Genomic DNA, 17,001 nt, shown 5'->3' with positions numbered 1-17,001 from the left:
TCACTGCCCAGGAGGCGAAAGTAAGAGCCTGATGCATGGGGGCGCTGGTCCAGGGATGTGGGCGGGTGGTCGATGAGGCAGAGGAGGCAGCTGGTCTGTGCAGTGGCAACTGAGGGCCACATGCTGTCACTGGAAGGGGCAGCAGTCCCTGCTGCACCTGACCCCAGGTTGCTGTAACTTGGGCAGTTTGATAAAATTCCAAAGTGAGAAGCACAGTCCTGACTTGGGGGTGGCTGCCCGCCTGTGTCAGGACCCCACCTAGAGACTGGGACCTGATCTAAGACTGGTGTGTCTGTGGCCTGAGGATGGCACGTCCTGGGGTCCCAAAGCCAGCCCACTGGTGCTCATTTGCTCAAAGGCTCTCAACCCTTAGGGTCTGCCCTTCCCTGGCTCCTTCCAACTGGGTCCCACCAGGACCCAGTCCTCTAGAGCCCAGGACCCAGCATCCAGGGGTGGCTCTGGGAAGCCTGGCAGCTCCGCTAACTCCAACATTCCTCATTTGACAGCAAATGCGGCAGCAGATGAGATGAAAGAGTAAGTGGATGGAAATGCGGGGACAGTGGGAGACATACAAGAACAGTAAAAAAGTAATGTGTGGAGGGAGAGGCCCCCGGAACCACTCTCTGCAGAGACAGGGGACAGGCACCCATGGTTGTGACCTGGCACCGTCAGCCTCTCAGAGGGCGGGTGGCACACTGTCCTCACCCAGAGGACTGCAGGCCTGGTCGCCAGATTTCCTATTTATGGAAGCGTCACCTTGCTGGGAGGGAATCTGAATCTAGGGCTGGGACCACCCGGAGCTCAAGGCTAGGGATGCGCCGGTGACTTGAAGGAAGGAAAAGGTTCAGATCAGAGTCCCGACTCTGAGTGTCCATCCACTCTTTCAATCCTGGGAAGGGAGATGTGTCCCAGCTTAATGTCACCTCTAACGAGGGATCGTGGGACCAAAACCAATGATTTCCAGAATCCTCGGGCTCTGGCCCTCACTGTGGTCACCCCGTGGCCTTTCTGCCCACAGCTGATAGATCGAATATATAAGGGCATTCCCATGAACATCCGGGGCCAAGTGTGGTCAGTCCTCCTGAACATACAGAAAGTCAAGTCGAAAAACCCCAGAACATACAAGGTACGCTCAGCCAGAGCACAACAAACAGGACAGGCCGTGTCAGGAGCCCAGGTCTCCAGCTGGAGGGAGCATCAAGCCCAGGCTGGGGGGTGGGTGGGATGGTCAGATGCACATCCTGGGCACGGACGGTGACATAGTCACCACAGACAAACTCGGCTCCGGTGACCCTCCCTGGCTTCAGTAACAAGCCAAAAAGCAGCTTTGTGCAGAAGGAAACCTTCCTGCTTTCCTTCCTTCCCAGAGTGCTGACTGTGGGCTGACTGCCATTTGGGGCAGGGAGTCTTCCATCTGTTCTGAGGCTGCTTCCTCCTCTTGGCGCTGCCCTACAGGTCATGAAGGAGAAGGGCAAGAGGTCATCTGAACACATCCACCAGATCAACCTGGACGTGAGCAGGACACTAAGGAATCACATCTTCTTCAGGGATCGATATGGAGCCAAGTAAGCCTATGGGAGCCACAGGGTCCCAGCGGAGATGGAGTGAATGAAAGAGATGGGGGCTTCCCTGGAGAAGAGGCCAGGGTCACCCAGGAGGGATGACAGAGCTGCCAAGAGCTCTCCTGGCTCAGGGACCAGCCGGCACCAAGAATAGAGCACTTCCCTGCTTCCAAGCCCTGGGCCAGACTGGAACATGTGGGGCCAGAACCCAGGAGGATCCTGAGGAGACAGAAGGCAGCAAACAAAATCATGCACAATGGTGAAAAGTGCTCTCCCTGACCCACGGGGACCCACAGTAGGACTCACGGGAGGGTGGCAGGATGGAGGGCCCATGAGCCTCTCCAGGCAACACTGACAGTACCAAAAGCTGGGTGGACTAGGGGTCCTGGAAACTGTCATCCATGTCTGCTGAGAACATGACATGGCACAGCCACTTTGGCAGCCAGTTTGGCAGTGACTCACAACGCTCAATGGACTTGAACCACGTGTCCCCAAAGTGTCACAGATATTGAACCCACTGATTTGAAAACTGACATCCACATGAAACTTGCATGCCACGTCCACTGCTTGATTCATCGTCACTCACACAAGGAGCCTTCGGGGACAGCCTTCAACACGGGAATGGGGAGAGCAAGGCTGGTCCTCCCTCCAAATGGAAGATACAGTGAGAAAAGGGAATGAGCCAGTGATGCCTGCACGAACGTGGGTGGATCCTAGGTGCATTTTGCTGAGGGAAAAAAGCCAGATCCAATAAGCTACCACGTAGGATTCCCATTCCTGGGCCATTCTGGAAAAGGCCAAACCACAGGGACTGAGAAGCAGTCTGGGTGGTCAGGGGCTGAGGGATCAGGGAGAGGCTGGGTGCATAGGGGCCACCCTGGAGACTTGGAAGATGAAGGAGTTGCTGCAGGAGGGGCTGGGGCAGTGGCCAGGAAACTCTGCCCATTGGTTTAGAACCACGGAGGAACTGTACACCCAAAGACTGAGCTGGCGTGTATGCAAACTGAAAAAATAAAATCATTCAGAGTGAAAAGGATCAGGCAAGTCACTGTACAACTGGGCTATCTGCATTTCACAGATGTGGATTTTACTGAAACATTTCCTCAAAGTCAAAGGCCCTGAAGAGCTCACTGCTTATCTGGTGAATCATCTGAACCTAAAGTGGGATTTGTTGTTAGGCTTTGTAGACAAAGTGAAACTAACGGCATCTGCACAAAACAAACAAAAGCCTCATTTCTCTGTTTCCTAGGCAGCGGGAACTGTTCTACATCCTCTTGGCATATTCGGAGTATAACCCGGTGAGTATTCCCGGCAGTGACGTTCCTGGGCAGTATTTCCCTGTTCACAGGAGTGGGTGTCTGGTGGGGGTGCCATCGCTTCTTTTAAAGTTAGTGTTTGTGACCCACCAGGATATAGGAGGTAGAACTCCAGCTCACTGCTGGCATAAACCTCCAAGCAAGGGAGTGGTCTCAAGGGGTCAAGCTGAGACACAAAGGAGTCGGGGCCTGGACTCCTGGTGTCACCTGGGTCTGACCACCACTTCTCAGAACAAGAAATGACGCCCTCCTCCTGGGGCTGCCCCAAAGCCCAGGAGCTTGGCAGGGTCGCATGCGGGATGGTGCCATCAGGAGACAGTTTGGACAAGGTGCTGAAGTGCCTGATGGACTTGGCTCTTGTCATGAAATGAATTTGCATCCTGAGGAAGCCTCTTCTTCAGGGAAAGCCTCCCCAGTCACCTCTGCCCTCTCCAATGATGTGACTCCTCCCAGGTGACCTCAGCCCTCCCAGATGATGTCCTTTCATGGTGACTCTGGCTCTTGCAGGAGGTGGGCTACTGCAGGGACCTGAGCCACATCGAGGCCTTGTTCCTCCTTTATCTGCCTGAGGAGGATGCATTCTGGGCACTGGCGCAGCTGCTGGCCAGGGAGAGGCACTCCCTGCAGGGTAGGTGGACAGCTGCCCTTGGGACCTCATGCAGCCAGACCCAGGGATGGCCACCCTGGCCAGACGATCTCGGCTTTCAGCCAAGGCACCTTCCTTGTGTCGCTAGCTTGTTGGGAACCTTTAGGATGTCTCTGCTGAGGGTCCCACAGGAGTCCACGGCTGACCCCCAAAGCCCAAGTCAGACGCCTTTCATCCCCATCAGCAGAGGGCATCTCATCCTCCCCGGGGCCACCCTCTGTGTCTTGCTGCCACGCCCTCTGGCTCTGATTCTGTGCAGCTGACTCTCCCCTCCCTGAGAGTCCTCCTGCCCCACAGCTGCCTGGGCTTCAGCTACCCTTGGTGCTCACAAATGGGCCAACCAAGCCCAGATGGCAGCATCTCCCCATCCCGTGTCCCCTGGCCCGACCCCACTTCCAGGAGACTACCGGGAAGCCCAGCACCCACCCTGTTCTGGCCACCCTGTCGTGGCCTCAAGTCAGGCTTGTCCTTTTTGCACCCTGGTCCAGGAGGCATCCAGGGGAACCTCTAGCCAGGCTCCAGGGGATGTTCCTGCCCCACGTCCCCAGGGCAAAGGTCGCCTGGTGAGGTCACCAGATGGGAGGGTGGGAGGCCTTGGGATTTGGGGGCCTCTCCAGCTGCCCAGCTCTTCCAGCTGATGGCTCCACATCTTGGGGGAAGGCTCTGATTTCATGATGGGCTGGGGGCTTCTCAGATTCCACAGCCTAAATGGTGGGACAGTCCAGGGGCTCCAAGACCATCAGGAGCATGTGGTCTTCACATCACAACCCAAGACCATGTGGCATCTGGTGAGTTAATGGTCCCCTCGGCTCTTCCCCAGAGGCCCTGCCTCCTGTGGGGCTGGAGGAACGGAGACTGGAGCCCCTCATGGGGCTGGTGACTGGATGAGTCCAGCCAGGGCCTGACTTGGGACGTCGGGTTCTCCATGGGCTGGGAGTTGGATTCCTTTCCTGCCCTGGAGGAGACAGAGGCACAGGGATGGGGGCCCAGCTCCCGCAGAGCAGGGCAAAGGGCAGTGTGTCCACCGGGAGTGTGGGAAGGGGCCGGTGTTGGGGGGAGCCCTGGACACCGCCCAGTGTTCTGCACTAGGGGAAGGGTCTTCAGAGGCCCTGGAAGAGGGAGGTTTTTAGGGCAGCCCAGGGGGCCCTGAGCACCTCTGTTCCTCCCATCAGGACAAGGAAGGTCTTTGCACGCAGGGTCCCTCGTTAGGCTGGCTTCACCGGATGCTGAATGATGGGGTAAGAAGGCACAGGGAGACCCTGGCTCCGGGACCCTCCTTGCCCTGCAGTGCCCTGCTTCCTCAGCCCGGGGGTCTGGCTCACCCACAGCCCACAGGAGGCTCAGGCGGGTCCCCGAAGTACTCACAAGCAAAACCCTCTGCCCAAGAGGGGTCATCCCAGGGCAATGACTGGGGCTCAGGACCAGCCTCATGGGCAGACTGGGCTAAGACCCGACTTGAGAGGGCTCAGGGAAGCCTCAAGCCCTAGGCAAGCCCCTCTCTCCAGGAGTCACATCCCCACTCCAATGAGTGCCCCCATGAGGAGCTGCAAGACCTTGTCTGACCCAGCGCCCTGGAGGGCTCAGGAAACCCTCATGGGGAAGGTCACTGACTCTGGGGACTGTGCCCCAATGTGTGCAGCTCAAGCCACCTGCCCCAGCCTGGAAGGGCCAGGTTCTCCCACACCTGCTGTCCCCACAGATCTCTCTTGGGCTCACCCTGCACCTGTGGGACGTGTATTTGCTGGAAGGAGAACAGGTGTTGATGCCGATGACAAGCATTGCCTTTAAGATTCAGAAGAGTAAGTCTCCGTGTGCCCAGTGGGGCCTTGGGAGCCCTGGGGTCAGATCCCAACTGGCCCAAGGGCAGCTTCTTCACAGGGTCCTCATGATCCTCTGTTCTGACCCAGAGGGAGGTCTGGCCAGGTTGGCTGGGCAGGGCACAGTGACACTGAGCCCGTCCCCCACATGGCCCAGATGAAAGTCGGGAGTGTGGTGAGCACTTCCCTGCCCAGGTTGTCCCCCTGCCACAGCCTCCTGTGCACATCTGGACCCCTGGGGTGGCCACAAAAGGATCCGGCACTGCCCGGTGGGAGACTGAAGTGGTCGTGGGGTATCAGCTGTGCCTCCTCCCAGGGAACTCTCCAGGCCTGATGTCCACCCTGTCCCTAGAGCGCCTATGAAGACGTCCAGGTCTGGCCTGTGGGCACGTTTTTCAGAACCAGTTCTTCCACACCTGGACCCTGGATGATGACACTGTGCTCAAGCATCTTAGGGCCTCTACGAAGAAACTAACGAGGAAGCAAGGGGACCTGCCACCCCCAGGTGGGCTCCAGTGCCATGTCCCCTCCCATGTCACCCTCTGGGGCAGTCAATAGTGGGGGAGTGCCCAAGACCCACAGCCCTACTACCTGGGCCTTCCTCTTCACCTTTTCCTCCTCCTCTTCCTCCTGAGCTCTAAGAAAGTACAGGAGGCCACCGGTCCTCACGGCAGGCGCTCAGTGCGTGTGTACTGGATGTGATGTGCACGCAGGAGGGCGATGTGGGCATGACCCTCCAACAAGCCCCCTCCCACTTTCCACGGTGTCTCTGTCTCCCCATCACAAGGCCGTCAAGGGCACTGGAAGAGCCAGACTCATTTGTGGGAGACTCCACCCCTCGCTGCAAGCACCCACAGCCTCGGAGAGCAGCAGAGGCCCCTCACTACTGCACGCTCCTCCAAGGGTGCCAGAACAACAAGGCTTGAGCCAGGGAGACGAGGGAATCAGTGTCTCTGACCCCCAGAGCATTCAGGGAGAGCGCATAGGCGGGACCCCAGGCCCAGAGCCAGAGTCAAGAGTTCAGCCAGATGTGGGAACAGTCAGTCCTGGCATGGACTGGGCAGCCCAGGAAGGCAGAGGGTGACCCACATCCGGGCCCAATCACCCACTGTGGAGATGGGTCCCCATGTGAGGTGGCAAGGGGCTGGGTGACATCCAAGGCCCCTCCCACCTGAATTCGAACTGGGGGCTGTATCCCTGGCCCAATAGCCCTGGGATGAGGGTGAGTGGCAGGAAGCCCCCAGCCAGTCTGAACCCTGGCGGGCAGTCCCAGGAGCCACCTGCCATGTCCCGACAGCTTCCGCATGCCAGGCGGCACACACCCCTCCCTCTGGCATCAGCAGACTACAGGCATGTCCTCATTGTCAGACCACAGGGGCCACACGGAGACCCCGAGGACTCCAGAGACACAGGCAGGTGGGGCCCAGCCCGGAAAGGCCTGCCTGGGCTCACAAAGGACGCTGACCACGTCTGTTTTCCTTTCAGCCAAACCCGAGCAAGGGTCCTCAGCACCCAGACCTGTGCCGGCTTCACATGGCAAGAAGACCCTCTGCAAGGGGGACAGGCAGGCCCCTCCAGGCCCACCGGCCCAGTTCCAGTGGCTCATTTTGTTAGCTTCCCTGCCACAGGCACCTGGTTCTTTCACATCCTGTCTTATTGAGGCTGTCTGGGAAGATACTTATCCTGTGGGCACTCAGGGTGTGCCCAGCCCGGCCCCGGCTCAGGGAAGACCTCAGGGTTCCTGGAGATTCCTGCAGTAGAACTCGATGCCCCGGCTCCCAACGGACCTGGATGTAGGGGGCCCTTGGTTCCCCCATTATGATTTCGAACAGAGCTGCTGGGTCTGTGTCCCTTCTGAATGTGTCCTGGACAGCCCCGGGACTGTGGGACAGGGCCAGCTGGAGAAGCCCGCGGGGACCCTGACACCAGGCCCTGCCCAGGCCCATCAGGACTGAGAGAGGTCGGGAGACATCCCACTGCAACAGGGCACCACATCTGCGGACAAGAGACTTGCACCCAATTTCTACAATGGCACCGTATCCCAGGAGGACCAGCTGGCCACCTGCTGGCAGGCGGAACACCCTGCGGAGGGGGTGAGATTGGCTTTCACTGCACTGAGCCACAATGTGGACATGGACTTCCAGCCCTGCACTGCACCCAGCACTGATTCCAACCAGGACACCCCCTTCACAGCTAAGGATGAGCAGCAGTGCGCTCCCACCTCAGGGCTTTGTCTCTGCCACCTTGGAAAGTTCTCAGTTCCCTCCAGGCTTCTAGAAGCATCTGGGCCAGGGCTCGTGGCTGGATAATTTCCCAAGGCTTAACAACCCAAGCAAACTTCACGTATTTGCTTTATTTTTTGTTAAACTTACAAAAACTTATTAATATAGTGCACAGCATGGAAGACGTTCACAGATGGAACACACCAGCCCCCAGATCACAAAGCCAACCATGCCCAGCCCCTCCCAGCACCCCCAGCCCTGCAACCAGCATTCTGAATTCTGACGACACCGTGAGCCTGCCTTTGTACTTTAAACTCATGGAAGGTTAACCACATTCATGTTTTAAATAAATGTTTCCTGTTGAAAAGATTTAAGATATACAGAAAGATTGAAAAGGCACCATAGTGTCCTCCTACACCTTCCATCCGGCTGCCCATAATAATGACGTTTTGTAGTCCCATGGCACATCATAAATTTAGGCCGGGTGTGGTGGCTCACACCTGTAATCCCAGCAATTTGAGAGGTCGAGGCGGGAGGTTCAGGTTCACTTGAGTCTAAAAGTCTGAGCACAGGTGGACCCTGGCTCTAGAGAAAAGTCAAAGAAATTCACCAGGCATGGTGGCGTGTGCCTATAGTCCCACCTAGTCAGGAGCCTCAGATAATAGTTAATGGCAGAACCACGGTCAAACTCCAAAGACATTGGTCTAAACTAGTACACATGACTGTCAGGCTACATCCACATTCTGAGAAAATAATTTGGACTCATCTCTGGGTGCAGATAAATGAGCTTTCGAGGTCAGAGAATTCTGCTTCATCTAATGTGGCACTTGTAATCACAATTTCATTAGTGTAAAATAACTGCTTTGAGCAAAGCAACTCACTCTAGAGGCTTCTGAGTGCTCAATCAGATTAAAAGTAGGTGCCATCCACCCAAAACTGTTACTTTGGATTTCAGTGAGTTGAGGAACAGCATGTGGCCCTTATTTCTGGCTGTTGACTAAGGCCATTTTGAGCTTGTGAAAAGAAGCCTGATCCAAGTATAGCACAGTGGCTGAGTGAGGACCCCGGAGTGTGACAGGTCTGGTTTGCATCTGCTCCACTGCTTGCTAGCTGTGTGACCTTGGGAAAATTAACTGCCCTTTCAGGGCCTCACTTCTCTTTTCTGTAAAGGGAGGATTATAATTCCTACTTCAATGTTGGACAGACCAAATTACAATCTATGTACACGTACATACTCCTGGCGCAGAGCCCTCAACACTGGCAGCTACTATTCTTGTGGATTTCTGTGAAAGGGGATGCGTGTCTTTCTATTCCCTAGAGCGGGGCACCTACAGACAGCTCATGCAAAGTATATCACTTCATTAAGGAAATATTTCCAGATAAAGAAAACTCAGAATCTGCCCCTATTTTATTCTGCTGGATGTTGTAAACCATGAAGAGACTCCAAGGCTGAAGCTAGTATTACTGTCACTTCCACAGCTCTATGTGGGCTCGTGATTCCCATATGGAGGTCAGGAAGCTTCGTATGTGACCAGTTCTGCCTCAAGAGTCATTAGCCAGGGGAGGGGCAACAAAATCACTATCTTAAATAATTTCCTCACAAGGTGACAAAGAGCATAGTGATTGTCTACAGGGGACTGTCATCACCCAAACAGCTCCTGCTCCCAGTGAAAGCCTTTACAACATGACAGGGTCATTATCAGCAATGGCTTGTGAGTACTCAGCTCTTCCAAATATCAGCTCCGCTGCTCCCCATGCTCGGAAACTAGAGCATGAAACCAAGGCCTGGGTAGCTGGGAGGGGCCTGCGAGAGACAGCTGGACCCCACAATAAACATGCGTCCTTCCACCTACACCTCTTCAGCTTGTACCAGACCTAGGCAGTGTAGCAGGTCAGCCTAAGAATCTGAGCTCAGGACCCAGATCACCTGGACTCAGATCCTGACTCCAACTTAGTAGCTGCGTGACCAAGGACACGTTATTTAACCCCAACGTCATGTTGCTGGGGGAAGTTTCCTCTGATGACAACACAGATGGGCAGAGATGAGCCGAGATTTACGTCTTCCCTCCCAGCATGTGCGTCCTGGATCATGACACAGGTATTTGGAAGCTTAAGCCCCAACAGGAAGCTGACTTTTCTGGATTCTACGGACCTGTGTTTAGCATTAAGTATTTTCAAGCAAGCTCTCTAAGCCAAGGGAAACAGCTTCCTCCACCTAATAATTAAGACTACTAAAGAATGGTGGCCACTTTGAATGACAGAGAAATGGGACAGGGAGAAAGGAATTGGCATATACTGGGCACTTCTCTGTACCAGATTTTACCCCCCACCCCATCTCCCATCTCCACCTCCTTTAAAGATCAAAAACATTATCAGAGGTTGTCTTCATTTCACACATGAAGAGACAGTAGCTTGCCCAGGTTTGCCCAACTTTATTCCCCAAGTCTTTCTGATTTCAAATCCCAACCTCTCTCCTTCACATGACACTGTTTATGACTTTTCCTCACACACTCCCGTTTACCTGATTTTAGATCCAAATATTAATATTACAGGGCTCAGGTCTTGGCCTAGGAACAAGGACTGGCATCCTCTTTTCTTCTTCTCCCAATCTTCACAGAACTATCTAGAATTCCTCATTCAATCACACTATCTGAAGTGTTAACAAGTAGAGACTTCCTAGAGTAAAAAGCCTCCTGGCTGTTCAGATGTAGGAGAATCCCATATTTGATTATAATAACATTTTACCTCCTCTTTCCAACTTGAACAATCTTAAGTCTTCTTGTATTATAGGTTTTCAGAAATGTGGATCCCTCTTTTGTATCTAGGTTTTTATTTCTCCTTTTGCAAAAGCTGCTCCAAATACCAGCTGGGCTGCTCCGCAGGCTCTGAATGTTCAGAAGAACATTCTCGTTACGAGGATGACTCCGTGGAATGCTGGACCACTAAGTTTGGTAAACAGCTGCTCAGTCTTTTTCACTTTAGCCGCAGCTGGGGAGGCAAGCCTCTATATGAGTGGCAGAGGCTGGCTGGCTGTTTAGCAGACTCATTTCTTCTTTCTGAGGACACAGTAGCTTACATTTCCTAGCTTTCTTTGCCATTGGTTTGCTACAGCCATGCAATTGAGTTCTAGCTAATGGAATATAAGCAGATGTGATGCACCCCACTTCCAGGGTGAGACCCCGAACTCCCCTGCTCCCCATGCACAGCCTTCCACGCTCTCCTTCCTATTGCTGGCATGAAGCACATAAGCAAGCTGTCTTGGAAGCCACGCATTGAAGCTGGTGAAGACTACAAGATGGAAGGAGCCTGGTCCCGGAATCACCACTTGGAGGAAAGCTGCTTGCTGTTCACATACACCAGTTTTGGATTTCACACAGGGAGGGATAACCAGTAAAGAATAACCAGTTAAACCAGTAAGACTTGGATTTCTGACCCCCTAGCTGACCGACAGATTAGCTGTCCCCCTTCTGATCCCCTAGCTGACTGACAGATTCATGAAAACGATTGTTATTTCAAGCCACTGAGCTTTGGGACAATTGACTTTTGTTGCAGCAGCTGATTAAGACAATGCGGATTCTCATTAGTTGCATCACTTTGACAAGTGAGTCTAACCTCTTTCTTCTACCAACACCACCACGACCACCACTGCCGCCGCCCTCCACTGTACTCCTAAAGACAGTGGCTACCTTTGGGGATTTTTAATTTCTTGAAGTCGCTGTGTGGAGGCCAAAGCAACTCCACGTTGGATGCTAATCTGCCATGTTGACTTCAGATTAACCTCTGCTCTGGGAAGACCATTAAGATTTCCAGTTTGTCTGTTATTCCTTGTGTAAGATCACATACTTACTGTAAATCCTGCCCTCACGGTAAACCAGCTTTGCTGTTATCATACTTTAATTGTCTTACACATCACTTCTGAATCATACATACCCTTTCCCTGTGGTATATCAGCCCTGGGTCTGCAGGGTAATGGTGCAGGGATCCACGATCTCATCTCTCCACCACCAGACACTGACATGGCTTCTGTTTGTAAGTCCCTATTAAATGTTACTTTCTTGTTTTGTTTTTTTGAGACAGAATTTTGCTCTTCTTGCCCAAGCTGAAGTGCAATGGCGCAATCTCGGTTCGCCGCAGCCTCTGCTTCCCGGGTTCAAGCAATTCTCCTGCCTCAGCCTCCTGAGTAGCTGGGACCACAGGCATGCACCTCCACATCCGGCTAATTTTCTGTATTTTTAGTAGAGACAGAGTTTCACCACATTGGTCAGGCTGGTCTCCAACTCCTGACCTCAGGTGATCTACCCACCTTGGCCTCCCAAAGTGCTGGGATTACAGGGGTGAGCCACCACATCCAGCCACTTTCTAAGGGATAGGATTTGTCAGCCGCTTTCTTCAGCCTTTCAGCTTCATTGTACTTTGGGGGTAGGCTTGCATAGATTTGCCTGCCGTGGAACAACTATGAATTTTTTCTGAAAGAATGGCGGTGTTATAGTTGTGGAATACCATAGTCATATTACATTCAGGGAGTGGCAGCCCCTGCTGTGCTTCAGATGTAATTTCATTCTTTCCTATAGCCTGGTGAGGCCGGAAGACTTTGGGGTTACATCATTGTGCATTTTGTTGGCGTAGGAGAAGGTGATATTTGTGAGTCTTGGGGTTTCAGCATGTAACTGAGAAAGGGAAGCTCAGTGAAGAGGAGAACAATGGTAGGGTGGACACATTATTTTTTGAAGTTCGACCAGCCTGAAATAAGTAAAGATTTCTGGGCCACCAATGACTGTCTATGGCACAGATGCAAGCATACCAGTCAGAAAGCAGCCACTTCCCAGGGAGCATCATGTAGCTTTTAGACTCCAGGGACACCACAAGCCACTGTCAGGTGAGAGGTGTAATTCACACAACCCAGCACAGAGGCCCCCTCTTTATTTCTCAAAGTTCTGGGAGAACCCAAGACCCATAGCCTTTATTTTAGGGACTGTTTAATCGGCTTGGCAGAGAAAGAGACTATGTAATTGACCCAGGTCTTTTGAGCTCTTCGCATCAGCTAAGATCCTGTAACATAGGCAGATTTAGCCCTTTTGTTCTTATTTCTATATTTAATATAAATTTATATTAAATTTTTGCAAAAATTGAACTTTTGGCTAAAGTCAGCTTTTGGCCACATCTGTTGATCAACAGGGAAACAGAAGGAGAAGAGGGATTTTCACACTTAGCAAGCGACTCATGTGTGCCAGTTGCACAAAAGCAGGGTTATAGTGAGATATCCAATTCCCATTAGAGAAACAAGGGAGCTGGAACTCAGAGAACAAAGTGATTTGCTGACAGTCAAGGCTGGTGAGTGGCAGTGCTGGGATTGGGGCCAGGCTAAACTGGCCCTGAGTTCCGTTTTGAACAGAAACCTTCTCTATGATTCCCCAGCAACACACATAGCCATGCCGTTTCAGGTCCACTCTCAGGTTGCTTCTGCTGGGGCCTTATGTGCCTGAGCGCAGAAACTCATAAACAGTTGAGAACCCACGTGGTGTTGTAGTCCAGCATGACCATTTCAAACTCTAACCACTCCTGCATCTGCAAAATGGCATTTTCCCTGCTGGATGTCTAGGGTAGGGTAGCATCCTACCCTGTAGGGTTCCTAGCTGGGGCCCCTGTCACCAGGGAAATGGTGCTGGTTCTCACCCAGAAATAGATAAAGAGGAAGTGTCTCTGCTGAATAAGAACAGGTGTGCAAGCCTGTCCCGACTCCCTGCTCCCTGAATGAAGCAGGGCCTCCTGGCATCGCTTGATGTTTGTGAAGCTATCCCAGGTTGCACTGGCAGCAGCCAACACCAGGGTTTTCCAGAGGCTAAAGTCCAACACATAGTTAATGTCATTGCCTTTTCTTCCCTTCCTCGGGATCAGAGGAATAAACATCTCTTACTTAGAACTGTTCCACACAGACTTAGAGTGGCAGAGGAGTAACTTAACTTATCAAAGGTTATTTTGAGCAAAAGCCACCTTGTGTCACTGAAGCTGTAGAACTGAGCCACAGAAGGAAACTGTTAAAGTCGCAGGGTCATGGACTAGGTACCTATGTTATCCTGACAGCACAGAAGCACAGCCTGAGTCTCTTCTTTGGCTGAGCCAAGGGTGTGCTGGAGAGACCTGAGAGAAGAAGGAGCGGCCCTTGTGACCAGTGCCCTTTCGGTTCAGAAGGAACGTCTCCTCTTGTTTAAGTGACTTTGCTGAGCTTGCTACTTCTGCTTTGAGAGTCAAATATCAGGATCAAGACTTTCATTATCCCCAATTTACAGATGATGAAACCATATTGGGCAGGAAAGTAAGTCACCCCAGGAGAGCAAGTTAGGCCTGGGCGCTGGCTGAGGACACGGGGGAATGACAATTTAGGATGTAGCTTGTTAAGGGGCTTTCCAAGAGTTCTTGTGATCCAGCTGTTGAGAGGATAGAGCAGAAAGGTTGCCACGGAGATGAGGGTGGGGTGCACTGGGAGACTGGGAGAAATTAAAGAGAACTGGCAACAAAGCCTTGGGACACCGGGAGGGGGGTGGACCACTCTGTTTGGTGCTGCGGGAGAAGAGAGCAAGAAAAGGAATCTGTGTTCAATCCCGACAGCCTGCAGGAGAAGCAAATGCCCTTCATTTTGTTCATCCGCAGTGAGACTGGCATCCCTGCAGCTTTGGGAAACCAGGCTAGTGTGGATGCCAGCTCACTCCAGTGGCCTGATGACTGGGAGACCATGGGCTGGGGTTCTGGTCTGAGGCTCCTAGGCCTGATGGGAGGAGAGTTCAGCCCCCGGTTTCCTGTACTTCAGCTCGTATCCAGACGATGGTAATTGTTGGAATGAGAGACTCAAAGGAAGCTGGAACCTGAACTTTGTTGTTGTCCCATGTGGACACCTGTGTTCACTTTCTAGTTCTACCTCTTGCTGTCGGTGTGTTCTCAGGTAACTCACTTAAACCTTTCTGAGTCTCATTTTGTTCATTTATAAAATAAAAGACACAACATTTATGTCCTATATTGTCCTGAGGACTAAATGGGAGAAGGAGGAGCCCTTCTGCATTCCCCTGGCTTCCAGTGGGTGGAGGCCAGAGAAGCTGCTAAACATCCTGCCAGGTCCAGGACAGCCCCCGTCACAAAGAACTGTCTGGCCCCTGATGTCAGTAATGCAGTACTCAGGAGCCCTGGTGTGGGGGAAAGAGAAGAAACTCAGAAGCTTGGCACATCTCAATTCAAACCCTGGTTGTACCACCTCTAGCTGAGTGACCTTAGGCAGGTCTGTGAACTCTCTGAGACTTGGCCTCCTGGTCTGTAGAATGAGAGAGACAAAACTGCCAAGCTCACCCAGAAATAACCCCATGCATATATGGTCAACTAATCTTTGACAAGGTCATCAAGAATACACAATGTAGATTCTTTTATTCCTTCACTTTCTTAATAGACTTGTTTCACTTTACTCTAAAAAAGTATATACAATGTAGAAAGGAAATTCCCTTCAGTAAATGGTGGTGGGGAAGGTGCCTGCAAAAGAATGAAATTGCACACTTGTTTTACATCATATACAGAAAATTAGCTCAAATGGATTAAAGATTTAAATATAATATCTGAAACTGTATAACTCCTAGAAGGAAACATGGGGAAAAATCTCCTTGACATTGGTCTTGGCAATAATTTTTTTTCACTATAACACCAAAGCACAGGCAACTAAAGCAAAAATAAATAAATGGGACTACATTAGACTTAAAAGGTTTTACACAGCAAAGGAAACAATGACAAAATCAAAAGGCAGCCTATGGAATGGAAGAAAATATTTGCAACCCATATATTTGATAAAGGGTTAATTGAAAATATATAAGAAATTCACACAACTTAATAACAAAAATTAATAAATACATAAATAGCCCAATTAGAAATAGGCAAAGGACCTGAATGGATTTTTTTTCCCCAAAGAAGACATACAAATGGCCGGCCAGTATATGAAAAGATGCTCAACACCACTAATCATCAGAGAAATGCAAATCAAAAGCACAGTGAGATATTGCCGCATAGGATAAGACGGCTATTATAAAAAAAGACAACAGGTAAAAATTGTTTGCAAAAGTTTAGAGGAAAGGAAACCCTTGTACACTGTTGGTTGGAATGTAAAGTGGTATAATATTTATGGAAAACAGTATGACGGTTCCTCAGAAATTAGAAGCGGAACTACCATACGATTCAGCAATTGAATTAGAATCTTGAAGAGAGATCTGCACCCCATGTTTATTATATCACTATTCACAATACCCAAGATATGGAAACAGCCTAAGTGTCTATCAACAGATGAATGGATAAATAAAATATATATAATCAATGGACTATTAGCCATTAAAAAGTAGAAAATCCTGTCACGGATAAACGTGGAGGATATTATGCTAAGTGAAATAAGCCAGACACAGAAAGACAAGTTTTGTATGATCTCACTTATATGTGGAATCTAAGAGAGTCAAACTCATAAAAACAGATAGTAGAATGGTGGTTGCCAAGGGCTGGGGGTGGGGAAAATGGGAAGCTATTAATCAAAGGGTATAAACTTTCCGTTATAAGATGAACAAATTCTGGAGATTTAATGTATAGCATAGGTGGTAATGGATGTAATAAATTTGTGATAATTAGTACACAATATATACATGTATGAAATCATCATGTTGTATGCATTAAATATATACAATCTTTATCAACTAAATATATATTTTTAAAAATTTTTAAATGCTTAGGTGATAAGAATTCTGAGAATTAAATACAATAACATATATGAATGGACCTGCTATACAAAAGGTGGTAAATAGATTTGTTTTGTTTTATTTTATTTCAACTCTGACAGATGTAGACTTATTGGGAAAGAATGTGCACAAAGCATTATCTATATGATGACTAAATATCCTGTATACATGCAATGTCATTTCTATTCCTCATTCATTGGATAATAAAATCAGAACCAGCCTTCTGGTGGTCACAAAACGTTTTGACATGAGAAAGGCTGATCATGAGCAATTTGGCAATGTACATCCCAGAGAATGCATGCCGTTTGACCCACAGCTACCATGATGTCATGTCTAGCAATTAGTCCTAAGGAGATCATCAGAGATGTGTAAAGAGATTTGATTCTAACTGCATCCTCTGTAGTGGTACATGTCAGGAGCTGGCAAACCATGGCCAGAGGAGCAGGCTACATCTAGCCCACCACCTGTTTTTGTAAAGTTTATCAGGACACAGTCTTGCCCATTCATTTACACACTATGTATGGCTTCCTTCCTTGCAACAGCAGAGTTGAGTGTTGCAACAGAAACTTTTGGCCTTCAGAGTTTAGAATATCTACCGTTTGGCCTTTTATTAAAAAAAATTTGCTGACTCCTGGTGAGTATATTAAGAAAAGGTTGAAAAAACCTAAATCTTCAAGAGTGGAGAATT

The 17,001-nt window shown here is 50.4% G+C and overlaps 1 pseudogene; it reads left to right on the top strand.

Annotated features, from left to right (window-relative positions):
* Positions 1 to 548: 548 nt before the first annotated feature.
* Positions 549 to 7,618, top strand: LOC105485212 (TBC1 domain family member 3G-like; annotated as a pseudogene).
* Positions 7,619 to 17,001: the final 9,383 nt, after the last annotated feature.

Source organism: Macaca nemestrina, chromosome 17 (assembly GCF_043159975.1).
Source record: "Macaca nemestrina isolate mMacNem1 chromosome 17, mMacNem.hap1, whole genome shotgun sequence".
In the NCBI taxonomy this organism is placed as follows: Eukaryota; Metazoa; Chordata; class Mammalia; order Primates; family Cercopithecidae; genus Macaca; species Macaca nemestrina.
Note: the sequence above shows the minus strand (reverse complement) of the source record. Positions and strands in the feature narration are given on the sequence as shown.